The 24,136-nt window shown below is 39.2% G+C and overlaps 1 protein-coding gene and 1 pseudogene across 4 annotated transcripts in view; one reads left to right on the forward strand and one right to left on the reverse strand.

The window, feature by feature from the left end:
- The window catches only part of Zfyve9 (zinc finger FYVE-type containing 9), a 162,376-nt gene that overhangs the window by 106,933 nt on the left and 31,307 nt on the right, over positions 1 to 24,136 (reverse strand). The window lies entirely within an intron of this gene.
- LOC116096382 lies at positions 9,643 to 10,856 on the forward strand (annotated as a pseudogene). The gene has a single exon (XR_004120972.1). The product of XR_004120972.1 is annotated as a glyceraldehyde-3-phosphate dehydrogenase pseudogene (transcript).

A 24,136-nucleotide genomic window follows, 5' to 3' on the forward strand; every position in this document is an offset into this window, starting at 1 on the left:
AAAAAAAAAAAAAAAAAAAAAGATGATGAGTTTGAGTCTAGTACAGGCCAGAGAGCAAGGCCTCAAGAATTATAGTAATATAAGATAACATTATAAGTGTGAAAGTCATCTACAAGCATTTGTTTGGTGGTATCAGTACAAAAGGATCATCATGACAAATGCATAAAGACAAAAGGGAGGACAGGATTGCCAGGTACTGAGGAGAGGAGGAAATGAGAAGGGACTATTATTGTTAGTTAAGTGTTATAGATGTAATTTCATGCATATGAGTGTTTTCCCTGAGTCTACATATGTGCACTACATAAATGCTTAGTGCCTCTGAAGGTCAACAGAAGTTATCCAATCTCCTACAACCAGAGTTACAGATGTTTATGAAGCACCATATGTGTGCTTAGCAATTGAACCTTGGTCCTCTGAAAGAGCCTTTAACCCTTGAGCCATCTCTCTAGCCTTGGAAGTGATTTATTTGTTTTGGGGAGTTTTGTTTGCTTGTTTGTTTGTTTGTTTTGAGACAGGGTTTCTCAGTGAACCCTGAGTTCCTGGCTGTCCTGGAATGCAGTCTATAAATCAGGTGCCTCAAACCCAGAGACTAGCTGGCCTCTGCCTCCTGAGCGCTGGAACTAAAGGCTTGTACCACCAACACCCAGCCCAGGAGGTGATTATTAATAGGTACTGATGGTGATGTGATAAAAGTGTTCTTGGATCAGACAATACTGATGGTTGTACAACAATGAATTTATTGAAAATATAAAGTATACACAGAATGTATAAAGGAGTTAATTCTATGTTATAAATCATATCTAAATAACAATCAAATATTTCTATTGATTTAAGTCTTATTGCATTATGATGAGAAAAGATACATAATTTCAATTTATCTGAATTTGTTAAGATTTAAAAACATATTTTAAATAAATAGAACTATATCACATTCTTCTTTCTCTTTGGTATCCCAACTCCTCCCAGAGAACCCCCTTCAATACCTGCCATACCTTTCAGTTTTTTTTTTTATTTTGTCATATTCTCTAAATTTTATAAAATATTGTAACAATAAAAATGAGTACGATAAACCTGTTTGATATAAAACAATAAATTGAACAGTCTTAAGTAGATGCTTGTCTACAGCAATACTGAAAATACATAACGTTTTTCTCAATATAAATTCTAAATAACTCCAAATATATTAACTGTATACTTTAAAATAACATATCACTACTAGTTTTTTTTAAATGAACATAAACAGAACATAACAACAATCTCTGAATTAAATCCCTACACTGAATGAATGAATGAATGAATGAATGAATGAATGAAAGACTTCACATGTTACCCTTTAGGCCTAGGTCTGGGATAGAGGTCTATCTTTTCTCCTGTGTTTTTACAATGATTATAACATTTATCAGCCTGGTCATGACTTCTACTTAGTTGATTATCTTCCCTTCCAGACTCCTAAGGTTTTTCAGGATAGGAATTGCCCTTAACATTTTGATTATAAATGACATCACTTATGGCATAGAATACATACTTACTACCTATTCGTGAAACAAACTGAAAGATTTCAAAGCACTTTCATCTAAGAAATTTCTAGCATAAGGGGTCTCAAGAGTTGTACAATAATTGCTAAAATTGTAATGCATTTAGAATTCCAAAACTTATGAATGCCAGCATAAAGTAATGGTTTGCATATTGAAGCTTAAATTATGTTTGATCAGATATTATACTTTCTACCTACATTCACTCATCTCTGGAAATTTTTTGTATTAGTTTGACTACTTTCAAAAAACAGTATGATTCAAGACTATAGCAATATCTATCTGGTAAGAGCAGGCCTAGAATTTTTAACCAACCATCATAAACATATATACAAGTTGGATGCTTAAGCCATGTGAACACTTTAATGATCAGTCAGTGATGCAAAGATCCCTGCTATAAAAACCTAGCCAATTCAAGCTTTAACTCGTGCTCTAATATTTAACAGTTGGTGTTACTGTTACCAAGCTTCAGTTTCTTTATAGTATATAGTATATAATTTATAGTATATAGGGAAACTAAAGTTTGTAATATATATAATATATATACACACACACATATATTATGTAATACATGTATACACACACACACACATTTTTTTTTTCGAGACAGGGTTTCTCTGTGTATCCCTGGATGTCTTGGAACACACTCTGTAGACCAAGCTGGCTTCAAATTCAGAAATCCACCTCCAGAGCACTGAGGTCAAAGGCATGCACCACCAATACTCAGCTACGTAACAGTGTATTTTTAACAATAAAGAATTTTACTTGGTAAAAGGAACTTTACATGAAATGCCTTGCAGAGACTTTATACATAATGCTCAATAGATAGTAGCTATTATTTAGCAAATTATTATTAAGTAATAGTAACTTATGTGAAATATTTAGAACAGAAAGAGAGAGTGTAATCTGAACCATGAAACCAACCAATGGATTGGTCATTTATACAACTAATCCATTAGGATCCTTAAGTCTTAAATTGAAGTCAAGACAATGAAACAGAAAAAAACCAAAAAGGTAGGTAACCTTATTGTCCAACTTTCAGCAAAGGCTAAATTTGATCCTAAAATGACACACCTTTAGATATCAAAACTCTAATCACAGCACGACAGGAAAAATGAGATAATCTCTGAGAAGAGCTTTATTCTTGTAGCTCAAGATCAAAATACATTATGGAAGTAGAATCTGGGAAACTGACATTGTTGCTGTTCCATGATCTCACAGGGCTTCAATTTCTAGGCTATTAGGCTGGCACCATTCACAACCAGCAGATTCTTATTCAAGAGCCATAAATGCTTTCAACTAGTACACACTAAGCAAAAGACAAAACAGTCTAATGAATATTGGAAAATGTAATTTATAACAGGTATATAAAATATATACAGACAACAAAGTCCCCTCTCTTTGCCCTGTCTACTTCAAGAATGAAGACCATTCTCAGCAATCAGACTGCTGACATTCCAAAAAATGTCAACATCACTCTGAAAGGGGCTCAGTCATTGTGAAGAGCCCCAGGGGAACTCTGTGGAGGGACTTGAATCACATCAATGTAGAGCTGAGTCTTCTTGGAAAGAAAAAGAAAAGGCTCTGGTTGACAAATGGTGGGATCACAGAAAGGAACTGGCCACTGTCAGAGCCATCTGCAGTCATGTTCAGAACATGACCAAGGGTGTCACACTGGGCTTCTGTAAAGGTGAGGTCTGTACATGCTCCCTTCCCCATCAATGTCATTATTCAGGAAAATGGGTCTTTAGTTGAAATCCGAAATTTCTTGGGTGAAAAATACAATGATGGGTGCTGCTTGTTCTGTCTCTCAAGCCCAGAAGGATGAAAATCCTTGAAGGAAAAGATACTGAACTTGTTTCAAATTCAGTGGCTCTGATTCAGCAAGCCAGTACAGCTAAAAACAAAGATATTAGAAAGCTTTTGGATAGCATCTATGTGTCTGAGAAGGGAATCATGTAGCAGGCTGATGAGTGAGGACTCAGTTTCCCAGCTCCAGAAACAACACCCTAATCACAAGTACAATTTGGGCTTTTTGGGGACAATAAGAAACTTATATATTGAAAACACAAAACAAAACAAAACACAAAGTCCCTAATATAGTCACTGATTTAAGATCAGTATTAAAAGAAAAAAATGTTTAATACTCATGTCTGGAGTACTACAACCCTAGACCATTTAAATAAATTTACATACATATAACACTGAGTCAGAAATCACTGAGAAATCATCCTTGGGATGGTTAATTTTACATAGCAATTTGAGCCAATGGATGCCTAGGCATTTGAATAAAGATTGCTTCTTATTGTGTCCGTAAGAGTGCTTTTAAAAAAACTAGCATTTCCATTGGTCTGAGTAAACAACTTCGTCCTCCCCACAATATATATATACATATATATCATGAGATTATTGTAAGCTCTTGGCTCATGCATTATGAAGTTATATGTCCACAATCTGCTGACTGGTTATGTTTTTTTCTATCCTCTTTATTGGCTCTGTTTATCCAAAGAATCTTAACACAAAGTCATACATAAACCAGCTGTTCATGACTAAACCATAATTATGAGCACATTAACTCAATTCTATATCTTGAATTTTTAGAAAGCATCCTATCTAAATTGCCTATCACTGCCCCATATATACATTCTCTCCACCCTTCCCCTCCCCTCCCACCTCCTACTTCCCCTGATGTTCTGTGACCAAAAGAAGTTAGTGACTGAGAGACTCACTGGGAATAGAAGTGTCTTACACTTGGGAACATTCTATGTAACAGAGTGATGGACTTATAATCTATAAATCGTGTACACAGAGAATGGCCTGACATGGTTGCATACAACTGCAATTCTACACTCAGGAGGCAAGCAAGAAAGAGCTGTAGCAAGTTCCAAGACAGCCTGGTTTATACAGCAAAGTCTAGGCCACCCAAAACTACTATACCTAGTAAGACTCTGTGGGGTGATTTGAATATGCTTGGCCCAGGGAGTAGTACTATTAGGAGGTGTGGCCTTGTTGGAGGAAGTGTGTCACTGTGAGGGTGGGCTTAAAGACCCTCTTCTTAGCTGCCTGGAAGCTAGTCTTCTCCAGACTGCCTTTGGATGAAGATGTAGAACTCTCAGCTCCTCCAGCCCCAAGTCTGCCTGGATGCTGCCATGCTCTTACCTTGATGATAATGGACTGAACCTCTGAACTTGTAAGCCTGCCTCAATTAAATGTTGTCCTTTATTAAGAGTTGTCATGGTCATGGTATCTGTTCATAGCAGTAAAACCCTAACTAAGACACTCTGTTAAAAAAAAAAGAAGTAAGACAGTTTATGTAGAGTTACAGTTCCCAGTACATAAGAAGCTGGACCTACAGCAGTGCTAACACCAAAGTAAAATGCTAAGCAAACTGAAAATTCAACAATTCTTCTTAGATCCATAAAAGAAGTGAGGTCATAAGCAAAATGACTGCTCCCAAATTTGGAGAAAGTCAGATGAATACAGAAAGTCACAAATTACATAAGTAGAAACTCATAGGCAGAAACCTCTGCAAGCGCTTAGTGCTGGGGTAGGACAATCTGGGTTGAAAAGGATGAATTGTTAGAGGCTTAGTGTGAATATCTCTGAAGAATCAAAAACTCCAAATCAAAGGACAGCCGCACACTCTTAATGAGTTTTACCTTCAGGAGCTCAAACTGTAATAGTTACAATCAGTATTATAGAAGAATCTCATAAAGCTTCTGGCAAGGAAAGGAATAAAAGAACTATTTTGAAACAAGCCAATTCTTAACAAGGTCTGTCCCCTGGAGACATTCTTTTACTAGAACACAACCTGCTAGTATTATATCATAGCCTACCTGACCTGAGACAAGGTAACATAAATACCCAATTCTAACCCATTTTACCCATCTTGTCCCCTGGAAACAAGGGAAAAATACTAAATAGCACTTGTGAAGTTAACAGGTCAAAGGGACAGGTTTGCTCAAACACTGAGACTTAATCATAGGACTCCAGAATGTTTCCCTTCTCTACCCAACTTTATCATATTACTAAAGATCTATTTATAGTTGTTTCTTTTACCAAGTACATCATGTCCTGCTACCAAGAAAAGATTACAAGGCATACTTAAAGGTGAAAACAAAACCAAACACAATTTAAAGAGTTAAAGCAAGCACAGAAACCAGACTAAATGTGGCAGAAATACTGGAGTTATAAGACAGGGAATATAAAATAATTATGATTAATATAAGATCTATGTAAAGGCAACGTACAAAACAAACAAAGTATGAGAACAGATAGACAAGGCAAGAAAAAAAAGAGAGAAATTCAGAAAAATGTGCTAGAAAGATGGCTCAGTCTGAAGTGTTTGTCATACAAGTATGAGGACATGAGCTCAATTCCCAGAAGCCATGTAAAAAGCTAGGTGTGGTGGCACACATTTGTAACACAGGGTCAGGGAGGCAGAAAAAGCAGATCTCTGAAGCTTGTCGGGTAGCTAGTTTAGCCTACAACCAATCTAGCATACATGGTAAAATCTAAACCAGCTAGAAACACTATTTCAAAAAACAAGGCAGAAGGCTGGAGAAATGCTTCAGCAGTTAAGGACACTGGCTGCTTTTCCAGAGGTCCTGAATTCAATTCTCAGAAATCACATGGCAGCTCACAACTATCTATTATAGAATCCAATGTCCTCATCTGCTGTGCTGACATACATTCAGACAAGGCATCCCTATACACAAAATATATAAATAAATCTTAAAAACAAAACTAACAGTAAAACAGGTGTTATAGTGCAAACCTTTAATCCCAGCATTCTGGAAGCAGAGGCAACAGATCTCTATGAGTTCAAGTCCAGCCTGATCTAAATAGTGGTTTCAGGACAGCCAGAGCTATACAGTGAGATTCTGTCTCAAAAACAAACAGCCGGACAGCCGGGCAGTGGTGGTGCATGCCTTTAATCCCAGCACATGGGAGTCAGAGGCAGGTGGATTTCTGAGTTTGAAGCCAGCTTGGTCTACAGAGTGAGTTCCAAGACAGCCAGGACTATACAGAGAAATCCTGTCTCGATAAAACAAAAAAAAAGAAAGAAAGAAAAAAGAAAAAAGTTCAAGCCAGACAAAATCCCAGCAAGGAAAAGAGGAAGTGAGTACCAAGTCCCATCCCTAACCAAGAAGCTATTTACAGTTAATCCCTGCTGGGAGGGGGCAGGTCAGTTTTCTTCAATGAAGTGACACTGGCTGGGTATATTAACCACAATTACCTCAGAAGTGGTTACCAGTATAAACCACAGTTACCATGTATGATTTGTTTGTTTGTTTATTTGTTTTGGGGACGGGGTTGGTGTTAAGAGAGAAAAAGAGCCCCAAATTGGGTGGGTCAGTTGTCGAGAATCTGGGAGGAGTTGGTAAGGGAGAAGAATATGATCAAAATGTATTATATGAAAAATGTTAAAAGTAAAATAAAATTTAAAAAGAACCAGAACAAATGCTAGAAAACACAGACATTTTATCAGAAACAAAAACTGCCTTTGATGGACTTATTAGAAGACACTGCTGAACAAAAACTTTCCTAAACTTGAAGATTTCTAAGCCAGAAACCTGAAAAAAAAATTAAAACCCCAAAAGGAATTAAGAATAAATACTTGCATTAATGTAATGACAGAATTTCTTCTAGTTAATGAAAGATATTAAGTCCACAAGTCCTGGAAGTTCAGAGAACACCAAGCCAGCTAAATGAGAAGCAACAGGAGCAGCAGTGTGTGTGTGTGTGTGTGTGTGTGTGTGTGTGTGTGTGTATGTGTGTGTGTGTGCACTTTATAACATAACATACTCAAACTACAGAAATTCAAAAGGTAAGAGAAAAATGCAAGCCAGGCATGGAATTGCTCAAGAGGTAGAGGCAGAATGATTAGGAGTTCAAGGCCAATCAAGTACATAGTAAACTTTAGATCAACCTAGGCTACAAGAGATCCTGTCTGAAAATAAACAAAACAAAGGCAACAACAGGCAAAACCATTTGAACTTAATCCTCAGAGCCTATAGTTGAAGCAGAAAAATTGCTTCTGAGAATTGCCCCTTCCTCCACAAGTACATCATACCCACACATACAAATAATAATAAATTAAGTTTAAAAACAAAAAAATATATATATAAGGAGAAGTCACAGAGAGGAGGGAAGAAACATCTTACAGAAAAGCAAACAAACATTAAGAATTATATCCAACTTTTCCTGAAAAATCTTGGAAATGAGAAAGAGGGATAGAATACTTAAAGTGCCGGTTGTAGGACCCAACAAACAGAAATCTATACCCTACAAGTTTATCCACTATAAGAGATGAAAACAACATTAACAATCAAATTTGGTTTTATAAAAGCACCAATCAAAAGTCAGTGGACTGGCTCAGTGAGCAGACACACTTGCATACAGATCTGACAACCTAAATTCAACATCCTGGATCATGAGAGAACTGAATCCTGAGAGCTGTCCTTTGACCTCCACATGTGTGCCATGGCATGCACACACACTTGTATACAAACACACAACTACATTTTTAGAAGGCCTACAGCCAGAATAATTAAGAAGGAAAAAAGATGCAAATATCTAATACCGAAATGAAAAAAGGGACACCATTACAGATCCTATAGAAATTAAAAGCATAAAAATGAATACTATTATAAACAACCCTAAGTCCATAAACTTGATAACCTAAATGAAAAGGGCCACAGGTTAGCATTCTGTCACTGTAGCAAAATATCTGAGATAATCAATATATAAGGCAGAAAGATTCACTGAGATATTTCAGCCCACAATTGCTTGGCCTGTCAGTCACTTTAGCAATGTGGTAACATAGATTACCAGGGTAGGGCAAAGCTGGTGAATAAAGCTGCTCATTTCTAGGCTGAAAAGCAAAAGTGGAGAGAAGGGGACAGGGCACCAATATACCCTCCAAGGCATACCCCAGTGACCTAAATTCCTTTCATTAGACTCCAGCTCTTCATGTTTTTACCACTTCCAATTAGCTCCAATCTGCTAAAAACTACATTTTCAATACATTAACTCTTAAAAGAAAGTTCCAAAACACAATAGGTCAATTCTTTGAAAGGCAGAATCTGCCAAACACATGAAGAGACTGAATAGACTTTTATCTAACAAAGAACTTACATCAATAGTTAATCTTCCATGCTGGGCAGTGGTGATGCATGCCTTTAATCCCAGCACTTGGGAGGCAGAGGCAAGTGGATTTCTGAGTTCGAGGCCAGCCTGGACTACGGATTGAGTTCCAGGACATCCAGGGCTACACAGAGAAACCCTGTCTCGAAAAACCAAAAAAAAAAAAGTTAATCTTCCAAAACGGACAGTACCAGGTTCACTGGCAAATTCTACTAGACATGTGGGAATGAAACTATACTGACTTTCTCCAATGTTTTTCCAAAAGGAAATACAACAAGAATACTTTCTAATTCATTATATAAAGTCAGTTAATACCACCCCACCCCCAAACCGAAGACATTATTTAAAAAAAAAAAAAACTAGTTCAGTGTCTCTCATCAACATAAATGAAAAATATTAGCAAACTAAATCTAACATAGTATAATAATTCAAAACAGTATCATTTACAAAAACTTTATAACTTTTAAGAAAACTATAAAACTCTAAGAAACAAAATCAAAGAACTAAATAAATGGAGAGAGACATTTCATGATCATGGACAGAAAGACTTGGTATATTCTTTACAACATAATCTATAAATTCAATATACATTTTGAAACTATTAAATTATTAGAACATAATGCAGATGAAAACCAGATGACTTTAGATTTGTCAATGACTTTTTAGATAGGATATTACAATTATAACTATGAAAGAACTGATAATCTGGACTGCATTAAAACTAACATTTTCTTAGTTGGGTCCTAGCTGCATGGGAGACTGAGCCAGGAGTTTTAAGTTCAGCCTGGACAACAAAGTGAGACTCTCAAAAAGAATCATTTTCCCTGGAAAGGACTAGAGCAGTAGGGAGTATGGCTAGAAAATGTATATTCAAGCAAAGTACAAACAGAAGGAATAATAAACTCTATTGAGGCTCTCTGCTCCTCCCTGTTCCAGAGAGAGCCGCATCTTCTTGTGCAGTGCCAGTCTCGTCCTGTAGACAAAATGGTGAAGGTCAGCGTAAATGGATTTGGCCGCATTGGGCACCTGGTTAACAGGGCTGCCTTCTATTCTGCATCTAGCAAAGTGAAGATTGTTGCCATCAACAACCCCTTCAACTACATGGTCTATATGTTCCAGCATGACTCCACCCATGGCAAATTCACCCGCACAGTCAAGGCTGAGAATGGGAGGCCTGTTTGTCATCATCAGGAAGCCCATCAGCATCTTCCAGGAGCAAGATCCCACTAACATCAAATGGGGTGATGCTGGTGCTGGGTATGACATGGAGTCTACCGGTGTCTTCCACCATGGAGAAGGCTGGGGACCCACTCGAAGGGTGGGGCCAAACAGGTCATCATCTCTGCCTTTTCTGCCGATGCCCCCATGTTTGTGATGGGTGTGAACCACAAGAAATATTACAACTCACTCAAGATTGTCAGTAATGCATCCTGCACCACCAACTGCGTAGGCTCCTGACCAAGGTCATCCATGACAACTTTAGCATCGTGGAAGGCTCATGAGCACCACCCATGCCATCACTTCCACTCAAAAGACTATGGATGGTCCCTCTAGAAAACTGTGGTATGATGGCCATGGGGCTGCCCAGATCATCCCTGCATCCACTGGTACAGTGAAGGCTGTGGGCAAGGTCATCCCAGAGCTGAACGGGAAGCTCATTGGCATAGCCTTCTGTGTTCCTACCCCTAATGTATGTGTTGTGGATCTGACATGCCGCCTGGAGAAACCTGTCAAGTATGATGACATCAAGAAGGTGGTGAAGCAGGCATTTGAGGGCCCACTGAAAGGCATCCTGGGCTACACTGAGGACCAGGTTGTCTCCTGAGACTTCAACAGCAACTCCCACTCTTCCACCTTTGATGCTGGGGCTGGCATTGCTCTCAATGACAACTTTGTAAAGCTCATTTCCTGGTATGACAATGAATGCAGCTACAGCAACAGGGTGGTGAACCTCATGGCCTCCATGGCCTCCAACGAGTAAGAGCCCTGGACCACCCACCTCAGCAAGGACACCGAGACCAAGAGAGAGGCCCTCGGTTGCTGAGGAGTCCCTGTCCCAACTCAGCCCCCAACACTGAGCATCTCCCTCACAATTTCCATCCCAGACCCCCATAAGAACAAGAAGGGCCTAGGGAGCCCTCCCTACTCTCTTAAATACCATCAGTAAAGTTCATTGTACCCCCCAAAAGTAAATAAATAAACAAACTCTATTGAGTTTCATAAACCATGATGGACCTATAGTTCACAACAAACTAATGCATTTATAAATACCTAGAAAAGCTCCAAATATAAAGTACTGATAAGGAACTAATTGAAAGCATCCTTAGTTGATAAAGCAATTGCTGTACAAGCTTGAGAACCAAAGTCTGCACTCCCTGAAATCATGCATAATCAGATGAACCAATAATGTAAAGAAAGAAAAGTAGAAACAGGAGGATCTCCTGATCCTCCCAGGCCAGCTAACTTGGCATACTCTGGTGAAGAGAGAGAGATAGAGTTTCAAGCTGGAGAGATGGTTCAGATAGTAAAAAGGCACATGCTACCAAGCTTGGCATCCCCTGGGATCCAACTATTGAAAGGAGAGAACTGTGTCTTGCAAATTATCCTCTAGCTTTCACCTATGCACTGCGGCATGCATACAGACACAGACACACACAAATAAGTAGCTGTAAAAAAATCTTTTAAAAAATTAGTTGGCCAGTGAGCTCCAAAGATCCTTTTATCTCTGTTTCCCAATGGAAAGTGAGTCAAAAAGCTTAAAAGCAATTTTGAATTTACAAATTCTGCCCCTTTAAGTAACTGATGGAGGGTCCAGCATATTATACTCTAGATGAATAGCTTTGTTGGAACAAATTCAGAGCTCTCCTTGCTAGGCCACAGACTCCTGATAGGAATGACAGTGTCATCCATATATGGTATCACTTCTGCAAGGCTTCACAATGCTATTATACAGAAGCTCTCAAGTGGTTTTACTGACTCAGTTTCCATCTTTGAATATTCATGAAAGGATCTAAAGTAATCGTGTAAAACATGCAAACCCTTCCACATAAAAAGACTGCACTCTGACTTGCAGCTCAAGGTAGCTCTGTAGAGTCTAGTAGTGTTTAGGTCTCAATAAACATAAATTCATTGTCCCTTTCAAGTCTTTGTTCCAAAAATGAGAGGTGGGGCAAAAACCAAACCAACCAACCAAATAAAACCTGCCCTGAACAATTACAGGTCCCTTAGCCCATGGGGTGCTTCTGAGACTGTATCCATTAGAGCTACTCATGTTTCATTCTCTGGTCTCTCTCTCTACATTATTTAAGAATGAGTTCACTTCAGCACTCTACACACAGCTTTTGGGTCTCCTTTTCCATGCTTGCCTGGCTAAGTGCTTTAGACTGGTTCCTTTCCAGGCTATCTTCTCAGGATCTAGGCTTACAGTCTCACATGAAACAATGCGACAGTGTGGTCAAAGGGAAACAGTGCAGGATCCCTGGTGCCAGGTGGCCTGAGTTTGTACACTGGCTCAGCCATCAGCTAACTATGTGATTGTACATTTCCAAAACATTAGTTTCTTTTTCCTTTTTTCAAATGAGGATAATATCAATAATATCTAACCCACCTGGGTCATAATACTGCAATACTATTAGAAAATTAGATGACAATGTAGAAATACTTTATAAAATGGTCTACAAACATGAACCACTACCATATGTGGCTCAAAGACAGTATAAATAAAAGGACAATTCACTTCATGGTGACAAAAACATTTAGAATATCTGACAGGATCATGGCTACTTCTCCACAACCTGGCACATTCTTTCTTTTTTTTTTTTTTAATTTTTATGTTTATAGGTGTTTTTTCTGAATTTATATCAATGTGCCTCATGCATGCCTGGTGCCCAAACAAACCAGAGAGACTGTTGCATTCCCTGGAATTAGAGTTACAAATAGTTGTGAGCTGCCATGTAGGTACTAGGAATTGAACCTGGGTCCTCTGGAAGCACCGCCAGTGTTCTTCAACACTGAACCATCTCTCTAGTTCCCAAAGCCTGGCATGTTTATTAAATGAAAAACTAAAAAGAATAATGGAACATGAAAAGAGCACTCAATATTGACCTTACCCAAATACAGAAACATCTACATTTCAACTTCCTTCTTTGTAAAGGGTGTAAACTACTGCCCACTCCAAAAAAGCCTGCTGTGGAGACTAAGAGAGTGACAGCCACAGAGTACAATAGAATGAATGTGGAGACTAAGAGAGTGATAGCCACAGAGTACAATAGAATGAGCAGACTGAGAGAGTGATAGCCACAGAGTACAATAGAATGAGCAGACTGAGAGAGTGATAGCTACAGAGTACAATAGAATGAGCAGACTGAGAGAGTGATAGCCACAGAGTACAATAGAATGAATACTTCTGTCCTTGCTTCCTTCCCCTAAGTCTATTTAGAAATTGACTGAAAAAAAATAGCTAATAGTTAAAAACCAATGAATACTATTTCGTATTCTTTCAGGCACAAAAAACTATCATCTTTATTTTCAATAAGTCAACAATTTGAAAGGACTACATGAATCCCATGAGATCATGTTAGGCCATAAAATAAGCTATGAATACTTTAAAGATTTAAAAATCATATAAAATACATGTTTTTTAATCATAGCAGAATACGATTTGAAATCAGAAAAAAAGGTCTGAGAAATTCAGACCTTTTGTGAGATTTTTTTGTTTGTTTGCTCATTTTTGAGACATAAAGTTCCGTATGTCCCAGATTGGCTTCAAATTTACTATGTAGCTGAGTGACCTTGAACTTGATCCTGAGTACTGAGATTATAAGGGTGGACCATTCTGGCTGATTTATGTGGTACTGGGGATCAAACCCTAGACTTTGGGCATAGATAAGGACTCTATTGAATGAACCAGAATCCACAGTCTAACATATGGAAATTAAACAACAATCAAATAACCAAAAAGTCAAAGAATACATTTTGGAGCTAGAGAGATAGCTCATAGTTAAGAGCACTTGCTACTCTTGCAAAAGACATGGATTTGGTTCCCAACACCCTATGGTGGTTCACAACCATCGTAACTCTAGTTAGGGGTTCCAACACCTTCTTTTGTCCTCCACAGGTACCAGCATGTACTTGGTGTGTGTGTGTGTGTGTGTGTGTGTGTGTATGCAAAAGATCCAGATACATAAAACAAAATCTAAAATAAAATTTCAAAGACGTTTATATCAATAAAAGTACAAATGCAGGGGCTAGAGAGAAAACTCAGTGTTTAAGAGCACTAGCTTCTCTTCCAGAGGACACAGGTTCAATTCCCAACACCAACATGGTAACTCACATTTGTCTGTAATTCCAGCTGCAGGGGATCTAATACCCTCACAAAGACATACATGCAAGAAAAATACAAATGTATATTAAAAATAATAAGCATTAAAAGTTATTTACAGCTGTGTGGTGGTGGCACATACCTTTTATTCTAGCACTTGTAAGGCAGACGTAAGTGGCTCTCTGAGTTGGAGGCCAGCCTGATTTACACAGTCAATTCCAAGACAAGCAGAGTTACATAAAGAAAGTGTCTTGAATAACCTAACTGCATGAATGTATGCATGCATACATGCATACATACATACATATTCACACATATAAGCAAAGAAAACAAATGCAGTAATCCTAAAACTTATAGGTATAACCAAAACTGTACTTTTTAAAAGTATAGCTAAAAGTATCTTGGCAGGGAAGGGGCAGGTGAAATAGTTTTACTTCGCAGACCAACCTAGGTTAGCCTCAAACTCATAATATTCCTGCCTGAGCCTATGGAATGCTGGGATTACAGACATGCACCACATCTGGCTTTACAGCTTTAAAAGACTTCAAATAATAATTTAATTTTCTACCAATTGGTTTAGAAGCTAAACCAATGCAAACATAAGGTGCTAATGAATATTAAAATAAATAAAATAGAATACAAGAAAATTAAAATAAAATCTGAAAGATTTTTAAAAGAGGGGAGTTTACTAAAACTGATAAAGAGAGAAGACTCAAGTTAATAAAATTAGAAATGAAAATAGGAACATGACTATTAACCTTATGAAAGTAAAAAGAATTGAACCAAGATAAAATGGATAAATTCTTAGAAATACATAAACTTCAAAACTGACTCAAATAGAAATAGATAATCTGAGACTGATGAGATGGATCAGCTGGTAAGACACATGAAGCCAAACCTGATAATCTGAGTTCAAACTCAGAGACCATGTGGTAAAAGGAGGCTACTACTGTAAGTTGTTCTCTGACCTCCATGTGTGCTGTGGTATGTATGAACTCATACATACGCATAAATAAATATAATCTGAAAAAAGAAAATGGTAATTCCTCAACCTGAAAAGGCACTTAATGACAAACCTATGGCTTACATCACACTTTTGGTGACATGCTTAATGCCTTCCTGCTAACAACAGAAACAGTCAACAAGTGTATTCTGGCTTCTTCTATTCAAAACAGACACACAGATGATTACAAAGGAGAACTGAAACATATTCAGACTGGAAAAAAGTAAAACTTTCTCTACTTCCAAGAGATATGAACTTAAGCATCAACAAAAACTGAAGTACTAAATTCAACAGGGATAAAAGATACAAGAGCAATATACAAAAGTCAACCATGTTTCTGTACACTTCTAATGAACAATCTAAAAATAAAATTAAGAAAACAGTTTTATATATATTTACAACAGCAGCAAAAGGACATTTAACAAGAGTGCAGTATTCATAAATGGAAAGCTGTAAAGTTTCAAGGAAAGGAGTTAAAACGACCTAAGTAGGAAGACTGCCACAAACTGAAACTCATGTCTATGAGCTGGCAGTTTTTTTTTTTAATTAATTTATTTATTTTATGTATGTGAATACACTGTAGCTGTACAGATGGTACAGATGGTTGTGAGCCTTCATGTGCTTGTTGGGAATTAAATTTAGGCTACCTCCAGTACATAGATTTATTTATTATTATAAATAAGTACACTGTAGCTGGCTTCTAACGCACCAGAAGAGGGCGTCAGATCTCATTACGGGTGGTTGTGAGTCACCATGTGGTTGCTGGGATTTGAACTCAGGACTTTCAGAAGAGCAGTCAGTGCTCTTACACGCTGAGCAGTCTCTGCGGGCCGAGCTGGCAGTCTTAACTTCAAATAATTGCCAAGCTATAGTACAGATTCAATGTAAACCTTATCAAAATCCCAGGTACTGTGTTGTCAACAGTCTGAATAATCCAAAATATATCTTGTAAAATATGGAGATGTAAAAACTTTCCATAGAAGTACCAACCAACCAAAATCATACCATAAATGTCAAATAAAGTTGAAGGGCTCACATGGCCTAATTAACAAACTTACTACAAAATTAGTTTAATTTAAACTATGTACTTCTGCCATAAGTTCAAAAGAACACAGATTAATGGAAAATAATTGAGAGCTCAGGTTCCTGATTTCTGGTCGACTGATTTTTCAACAAGGGTACTACAGTAACTACTTTCCTTTCACTGTAATAAGATACTGTGACTGAGGCAACTTGCGGAGTTTATTTGACAGATGGTTCCTGAAAGATAAGAATCTGTCATGGCAGGCTGAAGAGATGGATCAGTAGTTATGAGCACCTGTTGCTCTGTAGAGGACCCAGGTTCAATTCTCAGCACCCACACAGTGGTAGACAACCATCCATAACTCCAGCTCCAGAGTCTCTGATGCCCTCTTCTGATACCAAGCACCCATGTGCTGCACATGCATACGTGGAGCAACATATACACACACGTGTAAAATAAATCTAAAAAATAAATTACATATATTTAAAAGAATCTGTCATGGTGGGAAGTGTGGCAGCAAGCATCAGGCACAGTGCAGGAAATGGATGCTGAGAACTCAGATCTTGAACTGTAAGCACCAAGCAGAGACATTGAAGTAGGAACAGAGTTAGGCCTTAAGCTCTCAAAAATCACCCCCTGAAATACTTTATCTAGCAAAGACATACCTCTTAAGCCTCCCTAAATAGCAACACAAATTGTTCAAATGCCCAAGACATTTCTCATTCAACCACTACAGGCACTAGAATAATTTAATGAGAAAAAATAGTACTGGGATATCCAATAGGATTTTCACATCAAATTATACTTCACATTTGATTTTTAAAAATTCAAAATTGATTATATATCTAAATGTAATAATTATATATCTAAAACTCTTAAAGGGATACACAAGATAAATCTTTATGACTCTGGATTAAGCAATAATTTCCTAAACACAATGTGAGCCTGTGATGGCTACTCTCAGTTGTCAACTTGACTATATCTGGAATGAACTCCAAAAATGTAGGTCACACATGTGATCCAGATCTTGAGGCTGAAAGACACAAGCTGTTGATCTGGATCTTGAAATGGGATGACACATGCCTTTAGTCCAGATCTTGAAGCACATCTTTAATCTGGGCCATACCTTCTGCTGAAAGCTTATATAAGAACAGTGGAAGAAGGAAAGGTTCATTCATTCATTCTTCACCCACTTGCCTTGCTTTGCCAGCATATCCATTGAAGCCTGCTTCTTTGGGATTCCAGCTTATAGAGAAAACCAGCTAGCTGAAATACCCAGTCTTGTGGGACTGAGCAAAAGAAAGGTAAGTGCCAGTGAGGATGTGAGGAAACTGGAATCCTCCTGGACTGCCGATATACACTCTCATTGAGGAATAAAAAATGGTGCAAACGTTTGTAAGAAAGTCTGGAAGTTCCTTCAAAAGAGAGCATAGAACCAGAAGTACAGCTCGATGGTAAAGCAGGTGCCTGGCATGCACAAGGCCCTGGGTATGACCCCTAGCAGCACAAACAACAACAAACATGGCAAATATACAGTTACCGTCTGACCAAATAATTCGACTTCTCAGTAAATATCCAAGAAAATAGTTCCACATAAACATACACACTCAAAAAGTTGTGCATGGTGATGCATGTTGCCTATAATTTTAGTACTTCTGAGGTGGAGGCAGGAAGATCAGAGCTTCAAAGTTACCCTCCACAACCTAGCAAGTTTCAGGTCAGTGGGCTACTTAAACTCTGTCTTAAAAAAAAACCTTTTAGCAGCATTACTCATATGATTCTAAAATGAAAAACATTACAATGTCTGTTAACTAAGCAAAAAGTAAAATGTAGTATAACTGCATATAATTTGCTGACAAAACATAAAATCATACATGTTACAATATGAATAAATCTTGAAAACAGCATGTTAGGTGCTAGAAAGATGGCTTAGTAATTAAGAGTGCATATTACTTTTGCAGAGTGCCCTATTTCTGTGGAGTGGTAGACCTTGAGAGGAAGCCTGGTAAGGTTGAGCTAGGGCTTGAAGGCCCAGAGACCCAGAAGGGACGGTAGTAGCTTTGTCTGCTCCCAACTCCAGGTCCCTGTCACATAGCCACATCCCCCCCAACCCTCCTAAAGAGAATTGTGGTCATCAGTCACGTAAGGGCAGCGCCTGTAAGTCCCTCCTCATGTAGATGAGGTATCTCAGGCTAAGCTAATAGGAAGCTGTTAGACACAACCCACCCTAAAACAGTATATAAAATCCTATCCAGAAAGAAGAAAGGCTTGTGAGGATTACTCTATTTTCTTTTGTTTGTTTGTTTGTTTCTGAGACAGGGTTTCTGTATAGCCCTGGCTGTCCTGGAACTCACTCTGTAGACCAGGCTGGCCTTGAACTCAGAAATCTGCCTGCCTCTGCCTCCCAAGTGCTGGCATTAAAGGCGTGCGCCACCAGGCATCTGTCACAAGAGCTGTACACTACCTGGGAAGAGAATGCTCTCCCGAAGCTTTGTGTTACCAGAGGCTCCCCTGCACTCTGCTCAATAACCAGCTCCCGCCACCCAAGCTGGCTAAGCTTGGCTTGGCTCAGCTCAGCACAGCCGGTGCAGCATCTCAGAGCATCAGCAACAATGGAGGCACTTGCCCTCCTTGCTCAAGCTTTTTCCCCTTCACTTGAACCCTCCCATCAGACCAGGCCAGAGGTTTCCACAATAGCCTCCTGTATGCAGTTGACAAATTTCCACTTCTAGGAACTACATGGCAGCTTCCATCCACCTGTTAACTCTAGTGCCATGCACCCAAATCTTCTGGCCTGAGCAGGTACCTACACACATATACACAAACCCATACAAATACACATAACTAAAAATAAAATAAATTGGAAAGAGATAACAGCATTGAAAGCTAGGTGTCTTGGTGTGGTGGTACACACCTAGAAATCCCATTATAGCAGCAGCAGGAAGATCCTGAGTTCAAAGCTAGCCTAGGCTATACAATAAGACCCTGTCTTGGTGGGAGGGGAAAAGGAAAAAGGAATGAGAAATAGAAAGGAAAGAGAAGAAAAACAAAAACAGATGCTAGATCCATCAACATGAAACATACAAGATAGAATTACACAGAGAAACTACAGTAGAATGAGAAACTGAAAAGCAATAATGATAAAAGACCAAGAACCTGCCAATGAGTACAAAGTTTCTTCCAGGGATGAAGTTATTCTAAAATTAGAAACTGTAGTGGTGATCACTGCATAGCTCTGTAATATAATAAAAACTGTTGAAGTATACACTTCCAAAGAGGCAAATTTTATGGTATGTATGTATCTAAGAAAGTTATTCTGGAAACAAGAATTAAAGCTATAAATTTCGAGCCGGGTGGTGGTGGTGCACGCCTAGAATCCCAGCACTTGGGAGGCAGAGGCAGGCAGATTTCTGAGTTCGAGGCCAGCCTGGTCCACAGAGTGAGTTCTAGGGCAACCAGGGCTATACAGAGAAACCCTGTCTCAGAAAAAAAAAAAAAAAGCTATAAATTTCAACCTACCTGATACTAATATGCTTGTTCTGCTATATCCATCAGCATACTATATAAACCATTATAATTAATCTTCTATTATAGGATGAAAAAAGTAGCAATTGGTCCTCTCACAATCAATAAATTCTTTTAGAGATTCTATGAGTGTTTTTTGCCTGAATGTATATATGTGACCCACATGAATGCCTTGTGCCCATGGCAGTCAGAGAGGTACAGATTGGAGCTACAGATGAGCCCTCATGTGGAACCTCATGTGGTTGTGAGACTGGAACCCAGATCCTTTGCAAGAACAAGTGCTGTTAATCACTGAGCTATCTTGCCAGGCCTGAAATAAATTCATTTTAAGAGCTACAAAAACCCTATTATTTTAAGGAAAAAAATATTTTTAATTAATTTATTTATTTAATGTAGATGAGTACACTGTAGCTGTACAGATGGTTGTGAGCCTTCATGTGGTTGTTGGGAATTGAACTTTTTTAAAAAGATTTATTTTATTTATTTTATGTGTATGAGTACACTGTAGCTGTACAGATGGCCATGAATCATGTGTGTGGCTGCTGTTGAACTCAGGACCTCTGCCGGCCCGCTTGCTCCGGCCCGCTGGCTCCGGCTTCGGCCAGCTCCCTCCAGTGTAATTTACTGCAACTGTCTTCAGATGCACCAGAAGAGGGCGTCAGATCTCATTACAGGTGGTTGTGAGCCACCATGTGGTTGCTGGGGTCCAAACTCAGGACCTTTGGAAGAGCAGTCAGTGCTCTTACCCGCTGAGCCATCTCATCAGTTCCAGGGAATTGAACTTTTTAGGATCTCTGCTCCTTCTAGTCAATCCCTCTCACTCCAGTCAGCCCTGCTTGCTCCAGCCCAAAAATTTATTTATTATTATAAATAAGTACACTGTAGCTGTCTTCAGACACACCAGAAGAGGGCATCAGATCTCATTATGGGGTGGTTGTGAGCCACCATGTGGTTGCTGGGATTTGAACTCAGGACCTTTGGAAGAGCAGACAGTGCTCTTACCTGCTGAGCCATCTCTCCAGCTCCGGAAAGTATATATTTTAAAAATATTTATAGTAGGGCAGTGGTGGCACACACCTTTAATCCCAGCACTTGGGAGGCAGAGACAGGCATATTTCTGAGTTCGAGGCCAGCCTGGTCTACAGAGTGAGTTCCAGGACAGCCAGGGCTATACAGAGAAACCCTGTCTTGAAAAAACAAAAAATATATATATATATATTATATATATATAATATGAGATTAACTGAAAAACTACACTTTTAAAAATCTATTTTCAAGTGAGTAATTTGTGTACATTGTACACAAGTAAGTGAAGGTGCCCTCAGAAGCCAGAATAGTCAGGTCCCTGTGGAGTTGGAGTTACAGGTGGTTGTGAGTTAACTGAACATGAAAGGTGGGAACCAAATTAGAATCCTCTTCAAGTGTGGTATAAGATCTTCACCAGAGAGCCATTTCTCCAGCTCCTAAATTTTATTTATTTAATTAATTTATTTATTTATTTACATCTCAAATGCTGTGCCCTCCTGGTCCCACCCTGAGATCTTCCCGCCCATCCTCCTTCCCACCCTCCCCTTCTCCTCCAGTAGCACCCCCCCATCCGTATTCCCCCACCCTAGTCCATCAAGTCTCTGCCAGATTAGGCACATCCTCTTCCAATGAGGTCAAACAAGGCAGCCCTGTTGGAGAATGGATACCACAGTCAGGCTACATACAGCTTTAGGGAGAGCCTGCACTCCAGTTGATGGAGGACCCACATAGAGACTGAGCTGCATATGTGCCAGGAGCCTCATTCCAGCCCACGTGTGTCCTTTGGTTGGTGGCTCAGTTTCTGAGAGTTCCCAGAGGTCCAGGTTAATTGACTGTGGGGTTCCCATCCCCTTTGAGGCCTTCAATCCTTCTCCCAACTCTTCCGTAAGAGTCCCTGACCTCTGCCCAATGTTTGGCCAATGTGGGTATCTGCATCTGTTTCAGTCAGCTGCTGGATAAAGCCTCTCAGAGGACAGTTATGCTAGGCTCCTGTCTGCAAGCATAGCAGAGTATCATTAATAGTGTCAGGGATTGGTGCTCGCCCATGGGATGGGTTTCAAGTTGGGCCGGTTATTGGTTAGCCATTTCTTCAATCTGTTCAATCTTTGTCCCTGCATTTCTTTTAGACAGGACAAATTTTAGGTTGAAAGTTTTGTGGATGGGTTGGTGTCCTTATTCCTCCATTGGGGGTCTCTTCTGGCTACAGGAAGTGGCCTCTTCAGGTTCCATGTCCCCATTGTTAGGCATCTATGCTAAGGTCATACCCATTGATCTCTGGTAGCCTCCCCTATCTGGGGTCTCTGGAACTTCCTAAAGATTCTCCCTACCCCACCCTACCTCTTGACATTTGCGGATTCCCATTCATTCTCCTGGCCCTCTGGACCTCTCTCTTGTCTCTCTCCATATCTGATCCTGCCAGTTCCCCTTCTCCTCTCCTCTCTCACCCACTTTTCTCCCTCCCTTTGTCTCCTATGACTATTTTGTTCCCCCTTCTAAGTGTGATTCAACATCCTTGCTTGGGTCTTACTTCTTGTTTAATTTCTTTGGGTCTGTGGGGCGTATCATGGGTTTTCTGTGCTTTATAGCTAATATCCATTTATCAGTGAGTAAATACCATGCATGTCTTTTAGGTCTAGGTTACCTCACTCAGGATGATATTTTCTAGTTCCATCCATCCAGCCTGCAAAAATCATAATGTCCTTGTTTTCAATAGCTGTGTAGTATTCCATTATGTAAATGAACCACATTTTCTGTATCCATTCAGTTAAAAGACATCTGTGGGGGGCTGGAGAGATGGCTCAGCAGTTAAGAGCACTGACTGCTCTTCCAAAGGTCATGGGTTCAAATCCCAGCAACCACATGATGGCTCACAACCATCCATAATGAGATCTGGTGCCTTCTTCTGGTGTGTCTGAAGACAGCTACAGTGTACTTACATATAATAAATAAATAAATCTTTTAAAAGAGAGAGAGCGAGACATCTGAGTTGTTTCCAGAGACATCTTGGTTGTTTCCAGTGTCTGGCTATTAGTAATAAAGCTGCTATGAACATAGTGGAGAACATATCCTTATGATATGGTGGAGCATCTTTTGGGTATATGCCTAGGAGTGGTATAGCTGGGTCTTCAGGTACAATTATTTCCAGTTTTCTGAGAAATTACCAGATCATTCCAGAGTCACTATATGTTTGCAATCCCACCAGCAATGGAGGAATGTTCTCCTTTCTCCACATCCTAACCATCATCTACTGTTGTTTGAGTTTTTGATCTTAGCCATTCTGACTGGTGTGAGGTGGAATCTCAGGGTCACTTTGATTTGCATTTCCCTGATGACTAAGGATGCTGAGCATCTCTTTAAATGCTTCTCAGCCATTCGAGTTTATTCTGTTGAGAATTCTGTGTTTAGCTTGGTAGCCCATTTTTTTAATTGGGTTATTTGGTTTGTAGGAGTCTAACTTCTTGAGTTTTTTATATATTTTGGATATTGGCCCTCTGTCAGATGCAGGTTTAATGAAGATCTTTTCCCAATCTGTCAGCTCCTGTTTTGTCCTATTGATAGTGTCCTTTGCCATACAGAAGCTTTTCAGTTTCATGAGGTTCCATTTATCAATTGTTGGTCTTAAAGCCTGTGCCATTGGTGTTCTGTTCAGGAAATTGTTTCCTATACCAATACATTCAAGGATATTTCTCACTTTCTTTTCTATTAGATTTAGTGTTTCCAGTTTTATGTTTAGGTACTTGATCCACTTGGACTTGAGTTTTGCGCAGGGTGATAAATATGGATCTATTTGCATTCTTCTACATGCAGATAAGTTAATCCTACTTATCCATGAGCCTAGGAGATTTTTTCTATCTTCTGATATCTTCTTCAGTTTCTTTCTTCAGGGACTTGAAGTTCTTGACATACAGATCTTTCTCTTGCTTGATTAAAGTTACACCAAGGTATTTTATACTATTTGTGGCTATTGTGCAGGGTGTTGTTTTCCTAATTTCTTTTTATAGAAGGATTTAAAATACTTAGCACCACACAACAACTGTCCCAACACCAGGAGTAACTGGGACCAGCAGGACCAGGCACACAGGAACTCTGCCAGCACAGTGGCTCAGGTTCCTTCCGGTCTGTCTGGGCTGGCAGGTACTCTGAGAAAACCTTGGGCTCAAGCTCTGCAGCGAGTCCCACAACACCCAGAGAAAGCTCCACTCCCAGGCACTCTAACACGCCCAGAATCAGAGGTGAGGAGGACAAAACATCTGTCCCATTACCCTCACCTAATGTTTGCGCCAACCTCCAAGTAGAACCATTGTTCACTGAAACAGTTGGTGAATGGTTTTATGGGTAGACCATCTTAATACACACACGATTTCTTAAATGAATGTAACCTGTTCTCTGTGGGCTGAGAATAAAGTCATTCACTCAAGTTAAATAGCTTTGACCTTAGCAGGAAGTCTCTATCCAAAAATCATGCCTACAATTCATTCCTTGACGCAGCAGAACTGTCAAGTCTCAGCTTAGCTACGATGGAGGTAAAATCCTTTGGTGATGTGAGGGTCATTGAA

Source organism: Mastomys coucha, unplaced genomic scaffold (genome assembly GCF_008632895.1).
Source record: "Mastomys coucha isolate ucsf_1 unplaced genomic scaffold, UCSF_Mcou_1 pScaffold18, whole genome shotgun sequence".
Lineage (NCBI taxonomy): Eukaryota > Metazoa > Chordata > Mammalia > Rodentia > Muridae > Mastomys > Mastomys coucha.